This window comes from Castor canadensis, chromosome 18 (genome assembly GCF_047511655.1).
Source record: "Castor canadensis chromosome 18, mCasCan1.hap1v2, whole genome shotgun sequence".
Taxonomy (NCBI): Eukaryota; Metazoa; Chordata; class Mammalia; order Rodentia; family Castoridae; genus Castor; species Castor canadensis.
This window is the reverse complement of record NC_133403.1, coordinates 10,470,446-10,486,807: the sequence shown is the minus strand read 5'-3', so window position 1 is coordinate 10,486,807 and position 16,362 is coordinate 10,470,446. Positions and strand designations below refer to the sequence as shown.

The window sequence follows — 16,362 nt, the reverse complement described above, 5'->3', positions numbered from 1 at the left end:
AGGCAGTACTCTGGAAACCTTGACCTCAAGAACCTATTTGCCTCAGTCTCTGAAATTCCTTAGGGGTCTTCCTCCCACTGTCTTCACAAATAAAACCTACTTCTTCTCTCCACATTAATCATTTTAGCAAAGGGTCTCTTGGTCACACCCTTAGTATTCACTCCCTAACGTGTTTTTCTTCTTCTTTTCTTTTCTCTTTCTTTTCTTTCTTTATTTTTTTTGGTGGTACTAGGGCTTAAACTGAGGGTCTTCACCTTGAGCCATTCCACCAGCACTTTGTGATGAGTAATTTTGAGATAGGGTCTCTCGAACTATTTGCCCTGGCTGGCTTCAAAATGTGATCCTCCTGATCTCTGCCTCCTGAGTAGCTAGGATTACAGGTATGAGCCACCGGCACCCGGCCATTTTTATTCTTTACAAAGGTAGGCTGAAAGGTTTTCAAATCTTTCCAGTCTGCTTCTCTTTTAGCTATTAACCTCATCTTTGTCATTTCTCTCTCCTCACATTTCACTTGTAGCCAAAAAAAGCCATATAGTACCTTGAATGCTTTGCTGCTTAGCTATTTCTTAACCTGGCAAATAGTTTGAGAGACCCTATCTCGAAAACACTCTACACAAAAAATGGCTGGCAGAATGGCTCAAGTGATACAGCTCCTGTCTAACAAGCATGAAGCCCTTAGTTCAAACCCCGGTATCATCACCAGACGCCAATGAAGCATGCCTGTAACCCTAGCTGTTCAGGAGGCACCAATCAGGAGGATCGTGGTTCAAAGCCAGCCCAGGCAAAGAGTTCTGCCAGACCCTATCTTGAAAAACCCTTCACAAAAATAGGGCTGGTAGAGTGGCTCAAGGTGAAGGCCCTGAGTTCAAGCCCCAGTACCACAAAAAAGAAAGAAAGAAAGAAACTCACAAAATACTACAGAGAGAAATTAAAGATCAAAAGAAATTTGAGAAATATACCATGTTCACAGGTCAAAAGCCAGAATACTATCAAGAAAGAAGTCAATTCGCTCTAACTTCATCTATATATTCAACACAAAACCAAAATTACAGCTGACTTTTTCGTAGAATTTAACAAGTTATCCTAAATTCACATGCAGCTGAGGAAGCAGATCAGTGGCAAAGCACATATTTAGCATGTGTGAGACCCTGGGTTCAATTACAGCAGCACAAATAAATAAGTAAATAAAAATAATAAAATAAAAGCATGTAGATATGAAAAGGGCCTAAAACTGGTCATTGGTGAAGCTTAGCATTAACTACATCACCACTGGTATTTTATTACAATTCTACTTTGTATGTGCACAAAATTTCCCATAGTGAAAATGGATTTTACTTTAATAAATAACAAGATTTCATCAGGCATACACATAAATGAAGGAATGTCTTCCTTTAAAACTTTCATTACATCACAAAAATATCTTCCTTTTTCACACCACCCTAAGTATGATCCCCAGGTATGGATTCCCACACCCTCTAACCAATTCTTTTTGCTTCCTGTTCCTCTGTGATCTATGACAGGGTCAGCAACCCATACATAGTCCATAGGCCAAATCCAGAACATCGCTTATTTTGTTCAGTCCACAAAAAATGTCTTGTACTACTGAATGATTGGGAAAAAAAACTGAGAAAATTTCACAACATGAAAAACTATGCAAAATCAGTCATTCATTTATTTACATATTGTCCATGGCTATTTTTTTGTGGGGGAGGAGGAGTACTGGGGTTTGAACTCAGGGCTTCATACTTGCTAGGCAGGCACTCTGCTGCTTGTCTGTGGCTACTTTTGAAGCTATAGTGACAGAAATGATTATTTGCAAGAGACCAAAAGGCATGCAATGACTAAAATGTTTACAACCTGGTCCTTAATGAAAAAGTTTATTGATCCCTTTTCTATCATGTCTTCCTCTCCCTCAGTTAACTCTGTCACTTGATTTAGGAAAGCTCATTATTACTTCTCCATTGTTCAAGTCTCAGCTATTTCTAAAAGCCCAAAATTTCCTTCTTTCCCTTTTCCAAATCCCACCTATTATCAGCAGCTGATGTGAAAATAGGTAGGGAAAACACTGTTTGTTACATATAGACTGAGGCCTTTGAGATCCTGTCAGTAGAAACAAGGGGAGGCTGAGAACCCCTGCTCATTTCTAATTTTTCAAAGCAGGTTGGCAGGCATTGTAACAGCTAGGAAGGAAACAGCCATGTGGTGTAGACAGATTACTAGGAAAACTTCTTAAGTAACCCATCAGGGTAATGTCAGTCCCCCTACCTAGAATATCATCAGTTACATATGATACCAGAACAGTGCAAATTAAAAGAATGCCTCTCCAGACACCAACTCAAGAAATCATGATTCAAAAAAGAAATGAGGAAGAAAAAGATGATGGAAAACAGAAGGAAGAGAGAAGAAAATCTGTTACTCCAATGATTCAGAATGTCACAAATTGGTTCAGGGAATAAAGAGGCAACCCTTTCATGAGGAGGCTAAGGCAGAAGCAGCCTGTAAAGGAAAGGCATAGTAGTGCTTTGCAAGAACCCTCCACATATTGGATGTTCAGACTTCCTAGGATCAGCACACAAAACACGGTCGCCAATCTGCTGGGTCCAAACCCAGGAATCAATTACTATCCTTGCATACCATTTAAAAACTAATAATAAGTAATATGCAACCTAGAATGTTGTGTCTGTAACTGAAATCATAGGTAGGAAACCCTGAGCCTTGGAGGGTACACGGAGTTTCCAACTCCTCCAATTTGAAGTGGCAACTAAAAAAGAAAGTGGATTTTTGAAGTGTGCAGATGTCATCAAAGGTCAAGATTTGATCATATTATCCATGAGTCTCCAAGAAAAGGCTGGATGTGTGAAAGGACTCTACTTAAGACTTGGTTTTGTGAGGCCATGTAGGAGTGTGAGCTGACCATAAATTCACCGTGTCCATGTAGCACAGCAGCACTGCTCTAAGGGTATTAATATAGTCCCAAGTGAAAATAAATGACTTATTTACTCTGTCTGGATCAGGACAGACAGGGATCTGTGCTTTTCAGAGGACCTGCATGCAATTCTAGAATAAGACTGTAAGGAAAGAATCTAATAAACCAAGCTGCCTCCAGTCCAGAGGGCTCTGGGAACAACACAAAGACAACCTTCAACTCAGAAGTAAAGAGCTGCTGTCAATCTTGGAAAGATCCAAAAGACCAGACTAGAACTACAGAGAGAAAGTTAGCAAGAGGCAGATTCAGGAGCAGGTAATAATCAGAGATACACTACATCAAATCAGCTTCCTCCAAAGTAGCAAGGTCCTTCCCCTCACTCACCAATAGTATTCTAAGGGAGCTGGAAGGGCTGCACATCACTGAACATCACCTGAAATGTAAGGTTCCTGCACTATTCTCAGTTAGCTGGAATTCTAGGTATTCACAATGATTTCAAGTCTCCAGACAATGGCAGTGTAACTCCATTTACTTTTAAAAGTATCTACTAGGAGCGGGAAATGTACTTCAGTGGTAGAGTGATCCCTAGCATGTGCCAGGCCCTAAGTTCAATCCCCAGCACTCCAAAAATAAAAAAATAAAAACAAAAAATCCATCATATTGTACCTAAACAGAGACTCTTGCAAACTTTCTCACCTGTTTTCCCTTGTTGTAAGGCAATGGATTTCTCAACTCCATTCCCCCCATAATCTCTACTCACCCAAACTCATCTCTGACCCAGCACTATAAAGACACTTGATAATTCAACAATATCTAGCCTATAGGTGTTGTTCAGTGATAGACCCCTTGCTTTGCATAAGCAAGGCACTGAATTTGATCCCTAGCACCAAAAAAAAATTTTTAATTTTAATTCCAAGCTTATGGTAACTAACCTAAAAAGGTGAACTAAAGACAAGGGAAACAGCTTCTACAATACAAAATTCATCAGCTATTTGAGAGAGAACAGGTTTTTTTTTTTTCTTTTTGACCACACCACTTTCTGAAAGTTCACCTGCAAACATGTTCAGTTTAACTGCAAATTCTATCTCCAATGGCATTGCACAACTTGCCACCACTGACCAGTCTCCTGCAGTCATCAGCTTTTTTGACCAAACACAGCATCCACATAGCTTTCTCTATATAATATTTTGTACAATCATATGCAAGCAGGAACAAAAAGGCTCTAAGGAGAATAAACCTTGGGTAAGAACAACACTGCATTAACCTTGCAGAAGAGCATCTCATACTTATTTCTGAAATCCTCTCCCTAGCCTACCAAAAAATGAAGACATTTTTTGGGGAGATGGGTGGGCCTGTATGGGGAGGAGGTGCTAATCAAACCCAAGGCCTTCCATATGCTTAAGTATGTGCCCTATACCACAGTCCCCACTCTGCAGTTTTTATTCCCAGCTTTAAAAAAAAAAAATCCACACAGAAATAGTATTAGAAAAATTACAAATTCCACATTCATACTTTATGGTTACTTTTTTTTTTAAAGTGGAAGAAATGAGGACATTCCAAATGTGAGAAAAATAACCAATTAAAAAAACGTATTGCCAGTGATTCCCGCCTGTCATCCAAGTAACTCAGGAAGCAGAGATCAGGAGGACTGTGGTTTGAAGCCAGACCCAGGCAAATAGTTGCAGGGGGGCGGGTGCGGCGGCACCAAAAAAGGTTGGTAGAGGGTCTCAAGCAGTAAAAGCACCTTCCTAGCAAGCATGAGGCCCTAAGTTCAAACCCCAGTGTTGCCAAGGAAAGAAAATAAAGTATCATTAAATATTACTAAAAGTTGATTTAATGTAGTAAAAAATGTCTTTGAATGGCTTAAGGGAAAGAAGACATGAAGCTAGTTAAGAGAAAAGAGGAGGCCAGGCAAGGAGGGGTTTAAAGGGAAGAAGCAATGAGGAGCAAAACAGGTGAGCAAATTCTGGTTAAAACAGAGCAGGATAAATTTAATTTGCCATCTACCCTACCACACCCCACAGGTTCTGCTACTAGGTGGTAAATTGGAAGGGCAGCCCTCCAATTCCTGGATAGGGAACCAAATGTAACTGTAACTACCATTTTCCACAGGAAGTTTCAAAACAACACAAAACAAACCAGTCCTTTTTCCATGTGAAAACTCCTCAAATATTTCAATTCACAAGTGTTCTGCTCTCCAGGCTACACAGCAGTATACTTCCTTCAACCATATGAACACATTCTAACCTCAAAGGCAGCATATTAAAGTGGGGGGGAAAAAAACAGGGTTTCTAGTCCAAAACCTGGGCTCAAATCCAAGCTTAGCCACTGGTTAGCTCTGTATTCTTAACCTTGTTTCCTTATTTATAAAACAAGGAAACAGTTGTGCTAACTACCTCAAGATTCATTTAAGAACACATTTAATGAAAGATTTACGTAAAATGAATGCTTTTTCCAATATGCTGCTATACATGATTAGAGTTCACACTGTTATCAACATTAACTTCACAAACCTTATCAAGTAAAATAGTTTTATAAATAAAGTTTGGGAACTCAACCCATCTAGGCACAAATGTAATGAGAAAGAGAAAGGCTGAGTAAACGTGTATCTAAAAATATATAATTCTATTTAAACTTTTTTTTTTCAGTACTGGGAATTGAATCCAGGGCCTGGCCTAGACAAAGGTTCTACTACTTGAGCCACATTCCCAGCTAAAACATGCATTTCTAATTTCTTTTCTTTCTTTTTTTTTTTTTTAGACAGGGTCTCACTATATAACCCAGGATAACTTCAAACCATCAATCCTGGAGTTATAAACTATACCACCATGCTGAACTCTTCTTTTCAAAGTAAAAACAAAAAAAATTTTTTTAATATTTATTTTAATTGCCTTACTTCTAGGGCCAATAGAGAGAGAGCTTAGCACACGCTCAATGTGGTCACATACAAACCCAACTTTGTGAGGGAAAACATCATTTTTCCTCCACATCTAACCACCCTAGGTGACCCAGATCATTTTCCCTAACCCTTAGCATGAATACTTTAAGTAGGTTTTACTATACAGTATCATTTTAATAATCAGTAGGGCAATAAAACATAATTAAAAACGTAAGAAGAAAACAAGACTCCTGAATGGGCCTGGAAGTTTGGACATGTCCCCCAAACTCTTAGCAGCATTCATGAAAAACTGGGTTTTTGTTTTGTTTTTTGCTGTACTGGGGCTTGAACTCAGGGCCTTCACCTTAAGCCACTCCAGCAGCCCTATTTTTATGAAGGGTTTTTAGAGGTAGGGTCTCATGAACCATTTGCCTGGGCTGGCTTTAAACCTCGATCCTTCTGATCTCTGCCTCCTGAGTAGCTGGGATTATAGGCTTGAGCCACTGGCGCCAGGCCCATGAAAAAGTTTTAAAACACATAATTCACTTATTCTTTTGTGAAGAGTTTCTGTTACTTATCACCCAAGTAAGAAGATTTGATCACAATTTAGAAATCTTCATTTTATTACAAAGGACTGCACATTTATAATTCAAGCTCACCAGTTTATCCCTCAAAAAAATTCTAGATCCACATTCACCAGCTAAACATTTTCAGTTTTTCATTTTATGAAAGTATTTCCACTTTTGTCTCCAAGGTAATAAACACCAATCCAACTGACTATAATAACTTAAGTAACATCATTTAGAGTGCTCTAGTCTTTGGCACTTCATGTACACTATACAGACTACCAAAACTGTTCTGGTGGAATCCTATACTACATAATTACTTTTCTTGACTTCTCACCACCACCATCTTCTACCTCTGCCATTAAAAAGTAAACTCTATGGAACTGCATTAAACTAAAGAGCTTCTGCACATCAAAGGAAACAGTCACAAGACTCAAAAGACAGCTCACAGAATGGGAGAAAATCTTTGCCAGCTACTCATCCAATAAGGGAGTAATATCCAGAATCTATAGGGAACTCAAAAAAACCTCAGCCCTCAAAGAATTAACCCCCTAATGAAGAAATGGGCACATGAATTAGAGAAGTCTCGAAGGAAGAGGTACAAATGGCCAGTAAATACATGAACAAGTGTTCGACTCCCCTGGTTATAAAAGAAGATGCAAAACAAAACAACACTTAAGATTTCATCTCACCCCAGTTAGAATGGCTATACTCAAGAGTAATAACAGCAACAAATGCTAGTGAGTATGTGGGGAAACAGGAACACTTCCATATACGCTTGCTGGTGGGAGCGCAAATTAGTACAACCACTATGAAAAGCAGTATGGAGATTCCAAAAAAAAAGCTAGAGACAGACCTGCCATATGATCCACTGATACCACTGGTGGGCATCTATCTAACCAAAGGAACATAAGACAGAATACAGTACAAACACCTGGACACTGATGTTTACTGCAGCACTATTCACAATAGCCAAGCTTTGGAAAAAACCCAGGTACCCTACAACTGATGAATGGATTAAGAAATTGTGGTATATATATACAATGGAGCATTACTCAGTCATAAGGAATAATGACATGTAGTTTGAAGGTAAATAGATGTAATTGGAGGACATCATGTAACTGAAGTAAGCCCAAATCAGAAACACAAAACCCGCATGTTTTCTCTCATACAGGGAAGATAGCTCCAAAGATAAAATATACACAAAAACAAGAATGATCATATATAAACTGAGATATAGAACATGTTTGTAACAGTGGGACTACTCTATGGAACTTGGGGAAAGAGGGAAAGGAAGAGAAAATGATAGAGCATCAGTAATATTGCATAACATAAGATGTGAAGGTAGAGGATAGAAGGATGTGTACTGAAAGATGTTGCAGAATGGGGGGTGGGAGGTAAAGGAGTAAGGGAGAGTAATGGAAGAAGTTGAACAGATCAAAGTAAAGTATACCCACAGTGGGCATACACTGAGTGTGAACATCAACTTAAATATTAATAACAAAAACCAGGACTGTAAAATAGGTACAGTGTTGGGGGGAAGAGAGGAGAGTGAAGGAAGGAGATAAGGCAACAGTAGCTGGTGAGGTTTGTACCACTGTTCCCAGCTGCTAGAGTTAATCTTTTTTTTAATTTTTATTAGGATCTATTCATTATACAGGGGGGGATTTGTAGTGACAATTCTGATTAGACTTATATTGTACATTATTTACACTGCCTCCATTGTCTCTCCCCTCAACTCCCTCCCTACTTCCACTTAAAGTAATTGCAAGAGGTTTCTTTTCACCAGTTTTCTTTTTTACCAGGCAAGCAGATCACTTGAGACCAGAAGTTAAAGGCCAGCCTGGTCTATATAACAAATCCACTGTCTCAAAAAAAAAAGGAAGTAAACTCTAAGAACACAGTGGGGGATTTTGTTTAATGCTGTTGTCGCAGTCCATAGAAAAGTACACATACACTTGATAACTATCTGCTGAACATAATGAATTAATGGCATATTTACACTACACAGTATCACTATGAAGTCATTAAAAACAATGAATTAAAGTAATTGCGGGTAATTTAATGAAAAAAGTATTAAATGAAGAAAATAAGAAATGTCAAAATATGATTCCATCTGGGGGTATAGCTCACTAGTACAGTGTGTGCACAATGCCCTGGGTTTAATCCACAGCACAGAAAAAAATAATAATTCTACTTAAATTTTTCCTCAAATCTCATCCATTGATGAAGTGGGATTTCCCCCAAGAATACAAGAAGGGAGAGAGGAAGAGTGGAACAGCTATAGTTTTTAACAGATATTCCCTGACGAATCTTACCTGTGCTGTCAGTTTACGTATCTCCTTCCTAAGCCTGAACAGGGCCTTTTGGGTAAACTCAGTTCTTAAGAAGTATAATAATGAATCTTCTTTTTAGAAGCAAAGTATTTTTCCTTTTCAACTTTTGTTTTCCCTAAGCTATACATACAACAGACAAAACTGAAATTTAATATCTTAATCTCTTAAACCCCTACTTGTCCAAACACACCAAACATTAAAAAAAAAAAAGGTAGAAGACAAATAAGACAACAAAGGAAGCAATCTGTACCAAATGCACATTGTTTCCAGAGTTGGGAGGAAAGATGAAGGCCATCTGGTTTCTCGATAATAAACAGACATTAGAAACAGAGTTCCCTCCTTCAGGAGATAAAATTGAATTAAGCAATCAAATGGACTCTGACAGTTGGTATATACTACTAGAAGGTGTCTCAAGGTGAGCAGGTGGGCAAGTGAAAGTGAAGTGAAAAGTTCCTTAAGGGCAGGGACTAAGTGGTTCACTTCCTCCTTAACAAAGCCCTCCCAAACACTGTTATGCACCCAGGAGATTCAACAACTTTCTGTCAAGGTATGCATTCTGCTAACACTGCCATGCCATCATCCAGTGGAGGTAGCAGATAAGACACAATGTGCCAAATTCTAGATGAACAGGGTACTGGACAAGTCTATAGGCGCCCAAAAGACCTGGGCAGTCTTCCGTTGAAAGATAATAGGTGAATTTTGACAGTAGTTTTCTGAAGTCAGAAAACATTCCAGCAGAGGGAGACAAAGAGAGAGGAGAGATTTCAAGGGATCAACAATTATTCATTGCCGGGCACTGGTGGCTCACGCCTGTAATCCTAGCTACTCAGGAGGGAGAGATCAGGAGGAACATGCTCGAAGTCAGCCCAAGTAAATAGTTCTCAAGACCTTATCTCAAAAAAAACCATCACACACACAAAAAAAGGGCTCAAGGTGGAGGCCCTGAGTTCAAGCCTCAGTACGCAAAAATAAATAAATAAAATTATTTACAGCTCAATGAGCACAAGTCAGAGATCAATGATGAAGTGTTCTGGACACCAAACTAAAAAGGCCTTATAAGGAACACAGTGGGGACAACTGAAGGATTTGAGGTTTGAACTCAGGACTTCATACTTGTTAGGCAGACACACTATTGGTTAAGGTATGACTCCAGACCTTTCTGCTCTGGTTATTTTGAGATAGGGTCTCACTTTTTGCCTCTGCTGGCCTGGACCACAATCTACCTATTTTAAGCTTCCCACTCTCTCTGGGATGACAGGTGTGAACCACCACACTTGGCTTTTTTCCAGTTGAGGTGTGGTCTTGCAAACTTTTTTGGCTGGCCTGGAACCACAATCTTTCTGATCTCAGTCTTCCAAGTAGCCCAACTTGAAGAGTTTTAAATGGAAGAGTGGCTGTGAATAGCTTAATAGTTTAGAAATATACAGGCATAAACAAACTTCTGGATTTAACAAAAAAAAAAACAAAAAGAACTACAACAAAGATGTGGGAAAAGATCCAGGAAATCATTGTTAAAAGATCTTCACTCTCTTCTCCCATACACAGATTTCCTTTATAGAGTTACCAAATTACCCTTTGCAAATGGAGAACTCATAGGTGGCTGAGAGCCCCCAGAATGCAAAAATTAGTCTTATGAAGCATTAGAGCTTACATTATTAATTGTAATTCAAGATACTTTAAAATATAGCTTTTGATACATTATGATCCATTGCAGGTCTTTTTGAGAGTATGCTTCTACAATTCTAAATATTATTTGGGATAAGAGTAGAGCAGACCACCATGAATTTTAAAAACTTCACAGATAGAGATCATCTGTTATATTCACTTTAGAACAAATCAGAGCCAACCCTCCCACTCAGCATACCTCTCCCTCAGCATTCTCTTCCCACCCCACTCCTTTCGGTTTTTTTTTTTGGGCGGGGGAGTACATTGTCTTGCCATGTAGGTCACGCTGATCTTGAACTTGCAATCATTCATCCTGCCTTAGCATCTCAAGTGCTTAGATTATACACATATGCTACCATACCCATCTCCCCTCAAAAACTTTAAGCCTAATTGTTGGGGGGGAGAACTGCTAGTGATTGAACCCAGGGCCTTGTGCATCTCAAGACTAATTTCTTGATTGTTATCTTGTTTCCCAGAGCAAAAGACTGAGACAACAATGTTAAAAGATTTCTGAGCTGATCAGGCACTGGTGGCTCATGCCTATAATACTAGCTACTCAGGAGGCAGAGATCAGGAGGATTGCAGTTCAAAGCCACTCCAGGCAAACAGTTGGAGAGACCCTATCTGGAAAAAACCCATCACAAAAAAGGGCTGGTGAAGTGGCTCAAAGTATACGCCCTGAGTTCAAACCCCAGTACCACAAAAAAAAAGCTGATGGAGAACCAGAGAATCATATGGAAGTTCACCTCCCAGCTAGTCTGTTCAGCACTAACAACTCAAACCACCAGGAATTTCCCTACCTAGACTTAATTTTGTTGGCACATACACATCAAAAAAAAAATCTGACATTTTATATTCAGTAAGAGCGAGCTGCATTTAAGGATGATCAGAACCATGCGCTGGTGCTACTCAGGAGGCAGAGATCAAGAGGATCACAGTTCAAAGCCAGCCGCCAGCAAATATTTGTGAGACCTTATCTCAAAAAAAAAAAAAAATTCATAAAAAAGGGCTTGCAGAGTGGCTCAAGCAGTAAGAGCGACTGCCTAAGCAAGCATGAGGCCCGGAGTTCAAACCCCAGTGCTGCCAAAAAAACAAAAAGAACATCTTGCTGGGTACCAGTGGCTCACACCTGTAATCCTATTTGAGAGGCTCAGAAGAAGAGGACTGAAGTTCCAAGCCAGCCAGTGCAAAAAGGCTTTCGAAAAAAGCTGGCTGTGGTGGTGTGCACCTGTCATCCCAGCAATGGTGAAAAGCATTAAATAGGATTGCAGTCCAGACCAGCCTGGGCAAAAAGTGAGGCCTTATCTCCAAAAGGTGTGCTTCAAGTGGTAGAGCACCAGCCTACACGCACAAAGCCTTAAGTTCAAAAACCAACTTTTAAAAGGGATGGGGAATGTAGCCTAGCACGTGAAGGGCCCTGGGTTCCATCCCTAGTACCACAAAACAAAAACAACTGAATCATCTTAGAAGCAACAGCTCAAGAAATATTTTCCTGAACTCCTTAACTAGAGTAGCAAAACAAGAGATTCTAGGCTTTATTTTTAAAATCACAATAAAATAACCCATCTTATATTTGCCATTTATAATTACCATAAGTCACAATTTAGTATCACCATCTTTTCAAAAAAGAGGGTTAATTTTTTTTTTAAATTGGGTCTTGCTGCAGGTGGGGGTAGGGGGGAGAAATGACCCAAGCCTTGTATGCACATATGAATAATAAAATAATTTAAAAAAATAGGGTCTTGCTGCTATTTTGCTCAGTCTGGCCTTGAACTCCCAGACTAAAGCACTCCTCAGGTCTCAACCTTCCAAGTAGCACTCAATACCATGCCCAACTGAATGCTTAACTTTTTTTATTTTTTGGTACTGGGGTTCAAACTCAGGGTACTTCTCTACCACTTGAGCAGGTCCCCAACCATTTTGCTTTAGCTCTTTTTTGGATAGGGCCTCCAGGGCTGGCTTCAGACATTAATCCTCCTACCTACGTTTCTGACATAGCTAGGATTACAGATACACACACCACCACACCCAGCTTGTTGACTGAGATGGGGATCTTGCTAACTTTTTGCCTAGGGTGGTCTTGAGCCATGATCCTCCTCCAGAGTAGTTGGGATTACAGACATGTTACCACCACACCCAGCCCTGGAGGCTTAATTTTAACACCAAGAAAGTAGGACTTTTTTTTAAGACATGATAGTCCTTTGAGTAAATTTAGCTTTATGAGAAACTCCCTACACTGTCCCGTTTTTCTCATTAAGTACCACTCAACACTCCATTTGAGGGGCCTGACCCGGAGTCTCTGAGTTTTATTCTTTTCTAGTTTACCATGTAGCCTGCCAGGCCCCCAATCTTTGAGGAAGGACTAGAGTGTCATGGAATTGGTGAAAGACCCATGTCTACCCAGCTGAAGAAGACTGCAAAAGTTTCATTTAAACGTTAAAACTGGCACCTGAGGCTCCTTTGTATGCCCAGGAACTTTAAGGATGGGGAAATGAAGGTCCGGAAAGGAAAGCAGACTTGCCCAAAGCTATAAAACCAAGAAGCAACTCTCTCCAGCCTCCTGCAGAGGTGAGCTGTTCTGGTAACACTTTCGGCAAGTTAGCCATGTGATTTAAATACATGTATGATTATAAGGCAAGTCTTATGCCTTAAGAAAACCCAACCCTAGGCACGCAACGGTGGCTCATGCCTGTAATCTTAGCTATTGAGGAGACAGAGATCAGAAGGATCACAGTTTGAAGCCAGCCCTGGGCAAATAGTTTAAGATACCCTATCCTGGAAAAACCCATTACAAAAGAAGGGCTGGCTGAGTGACTCCAGTGGTAAGAGTGCCTGCTTAGCAAGTGTGAGGCCCTGAGTTCAAGCCCCAGTGCCACAAAAAAAAAGCATACAACCCTGATAGTAATTTTGAATCTATGCAATACTATCACTTGAATCATCTGTTCAAATGTACTTTGTCAGATCAGTTGTAGAGAACTCTGCTTCAGAGAAATATCAAAACAATACACTACAGACACACATCCTAAAAGTTCAAGTTTGAAACAGAAATTCTGAAATAAACTTCACCTTAACCACAGATACTATAATTACTCTCCACTCACTATGACTCTGTACTTGACACTCACATATTTGGACTATTACCAACACATACAGTGATAAAGGTGTTCTATAGTACAGTAACCACATACTGAAAACGAATGTCAACAAAATCACTACAGACCTACGGTATACACAAGCAAGCATTACAGAGCATACGCCAACTATCTAAAGTTTCTTAGCCTTAAAAGACTGCTTTGTATACACTAAATCAAAGCAGAAAAGGAGACATTTTATGGGAAAAAAAATTACTGGATTGGCATTTTTTTACAGAAAAAAAAAAATTCCAGATCAACACTCTACTTCTTTTTTCACCATATTCTTTTCTGTTATGGGCTACTTTATAACATACACGTATTACTTTCATACTTTCATCTTTTTATTGTTTTTTTTTGGGGGGGGTTGTCTTTTTGGTGCTGGGGATCAAACCCAGGGCATCCAGCATGCTAAATAATTGAAGTGTAGCTCAAGAGGTAGAAAGTCTGCTTTGCAAACTCAAATCCGAGTTCAAACCCCAGTTCCAACCAAAAAAAAAGGAAAGAAAATGGTAAAGTATTTACATATAACCTATGCAAATCCTCCAGTATACTTTAAATCAAATCTAGATTACTTACACTACTAAAAAATACAATGAAAATGAATGTGAATTGTTTAGGGAATAATAAGAAAGTTTGTACACGTTCAATAATTTCTTCTATCCCTCGTTTGTTGAAAGAGGATTAGAGGAACAACCATGTAGTTCTGCAGCCCCACCCCTACCTCTTTAAAAATGACTTGCTGTAGTCTGTGAAGATTACAATTCTGATTTCATCTCAAGATGCACCCTCCTGAGTGACAGTAAACCTTGTTGGGTTCTGCAACTTACAACTTTTTTTTTTTTTTCTTTTAAGACAGGCTCTCGCTATAAAATGTAGGCTGGATTACAGGTGTGCACCAAAACGACCAACATTTTTAAAGGTTCTTGAATCTGTTGCAAACTCAGGAAACACTACCAATAGCTTACCATACTGTTTTCACAACAAAACCATTTATTCCTGTAGTCAACTGGGCAGCAAATTTATGGGAAATTTTCTTGGCCCCTCCTGTATTTTAGGATAAATTGTAAGGGGCATCAAGAAATGAAGGCTTTCTGCATATGGTCACAGGAATTCTCTGTGACCTCTGTAAGTAGGCTGAATCTCTGTGGAAACTTCCTAATCATGCCCAAAAATAACTATAATATCTCAAACTTAACCACGTAAGCTAGACAATCAGGTTGCTGGAAATGCAAAAAATCCGTCGGCAATACACTGGATTATTCAAATTCACTTTCATGCAATTAACCAAATCTCGAGAATAAAGAACATTTGCCAGCTTCGGGCTGACCAGGTCCCAACCCAGAGGGGCGCGGCCCCAGCGGAAACAGCGAACACAGCAGGCTGGGGTCCATCACTCGTGGCCCCAGCTCTCCACGCCGGGTGTTCGGGACCCCGGAACGAGGAACCAGGGCGACGAGGCGGCTGCCCCAGTCCTTCGCGCAGCGCGAGGAAACAAAGCAGAGAGGGGGTCGCGCCCAGCCTCTCGGCAGGGAAACCGGGTACCGGAACCACGGGATTCCCCAACACCAGCAAGACTCCCCCGAGTTCCGCGGAACGGCCCGGGAGCCTGGGAAGGGGACAGCGCAGGCGCGAGACGAGCTGTTGGGGGGGGAGCCCTGATGGGGGACAGCACAGGCGCAGGCGCAGGGCCCGCCGGGGTCTGCGGGGCCTCCCGGGCCTGGCCGCGCGGGCGGCGCTGAGGAGATGAACTGACCCGCGGGCGCAAGCGGAGGGGACCGGGCCCTGGCTCTTACCGCGTGGCACCGCCTGGCTCGCTCTCTGGCTCCGGGCTGGGGCCGGGTAACGAGATCGCCCGGTGGCTCGGCCCGGATCCGTTGAGTCCGGCCTCAGGGCAGCAGCCAACCCCGCGGCGCCGCTCTCCTGGCCCGCCCCGCCTCCCTCGCGGCCCCCACCCCCGGCCCGCCTCTGTCCCGCCCCTCACGGCCGCATCCTGCGCAGGCGCAATGCCCGTCCAATCCGCGTCCCGCTACTGCGCAGGCGCTCGACGCCCCACCTGCTGGTTCGCGTCCCCCGCCCGACCCCGAACTGCACATGGCAGGTTTGTGTCTTTTGTAGCTACTACGCACGCGTCAGGTCTCGCGCTGGTGCACAAAGAGGCTGTAGACTGAGTGGTGCATGGAGAGTTCACTAGTCCCAAAGGTTCTTTTTTCCTTAGCAAATAGGTCTGTTCTTCAGGCAGTACATATTTATAGTGTACCAAGGACTGTGCTAGACGTGAACCAGACAGTGGGAAGGAAAGTCGCACCAGCTCTGCCCTCCTGGCACGCCCAGTCCATCACAAAAAAACCACGTAGAGACTTAAATATATGCCGCAAATAAACCCACTGCAATTGTGCAATTGTGTTTCTTCCTTTGACAGTCTGAATCACATCAATAGATTTTGCTTTTGTTTACATCATGTTAGATTCCTGAGTTGGCTTGGAACTGCGATCCTGCTGATCTCTGCTTCCTGAGTAGCTAGGATTACAGGTGTGAGCCACCAGCGCCCAGCAAATTCATAGCACCATCTCAATCCAGATACCTGTAGTTCCCAGATGCAACTGACTGTATTCCATTTCTTAATATCCTTTCAGAGATACTTTATAAACAAATATCCAAATAGACATACATCTTCTTTTACTTTTTTTAAATACACAAATACTACTATTCTATACACACTGGGGGTTTTATTGGCAGTACAGGGGTTCAAACTCAGGGCCTCGGGCTTATTAGGCAGACAGTAAACTTGAGCCACTCTTCCAGCCCTTTTTTGTGATGAGTGTTTTCGAGATAGGGTCTCACAAATGGCTTCGAACTT

At 41.2% G+C, this 16,362-nt stretch overlaps 1 protein-coding gene across 2 annotated transcripts in view; it reads right to left on the bottom strand.

The window, feature by feature from the left end:
• Specc1l (sperm antigen with calponin homology and coiled-coil domains 1 like) overlaps positions 1-15,432 on the bottom strand; it is a 141,446-nt gene extending 126,014 nt beyond the window's left edge. For both annotated transcript variants that reach the window (XM_020169872.2, XM_074060801.1), the window contains exon 1: positions 15,299-15,432. The gene's annotated coding sequence lies outside the window, so the exon portion shown is untranslated. The remainder of the gene's footprint in view (positions 1-15,298) is intronic.
• Positions 15,433-16,362: the final 930 nt, after the last annotated feature.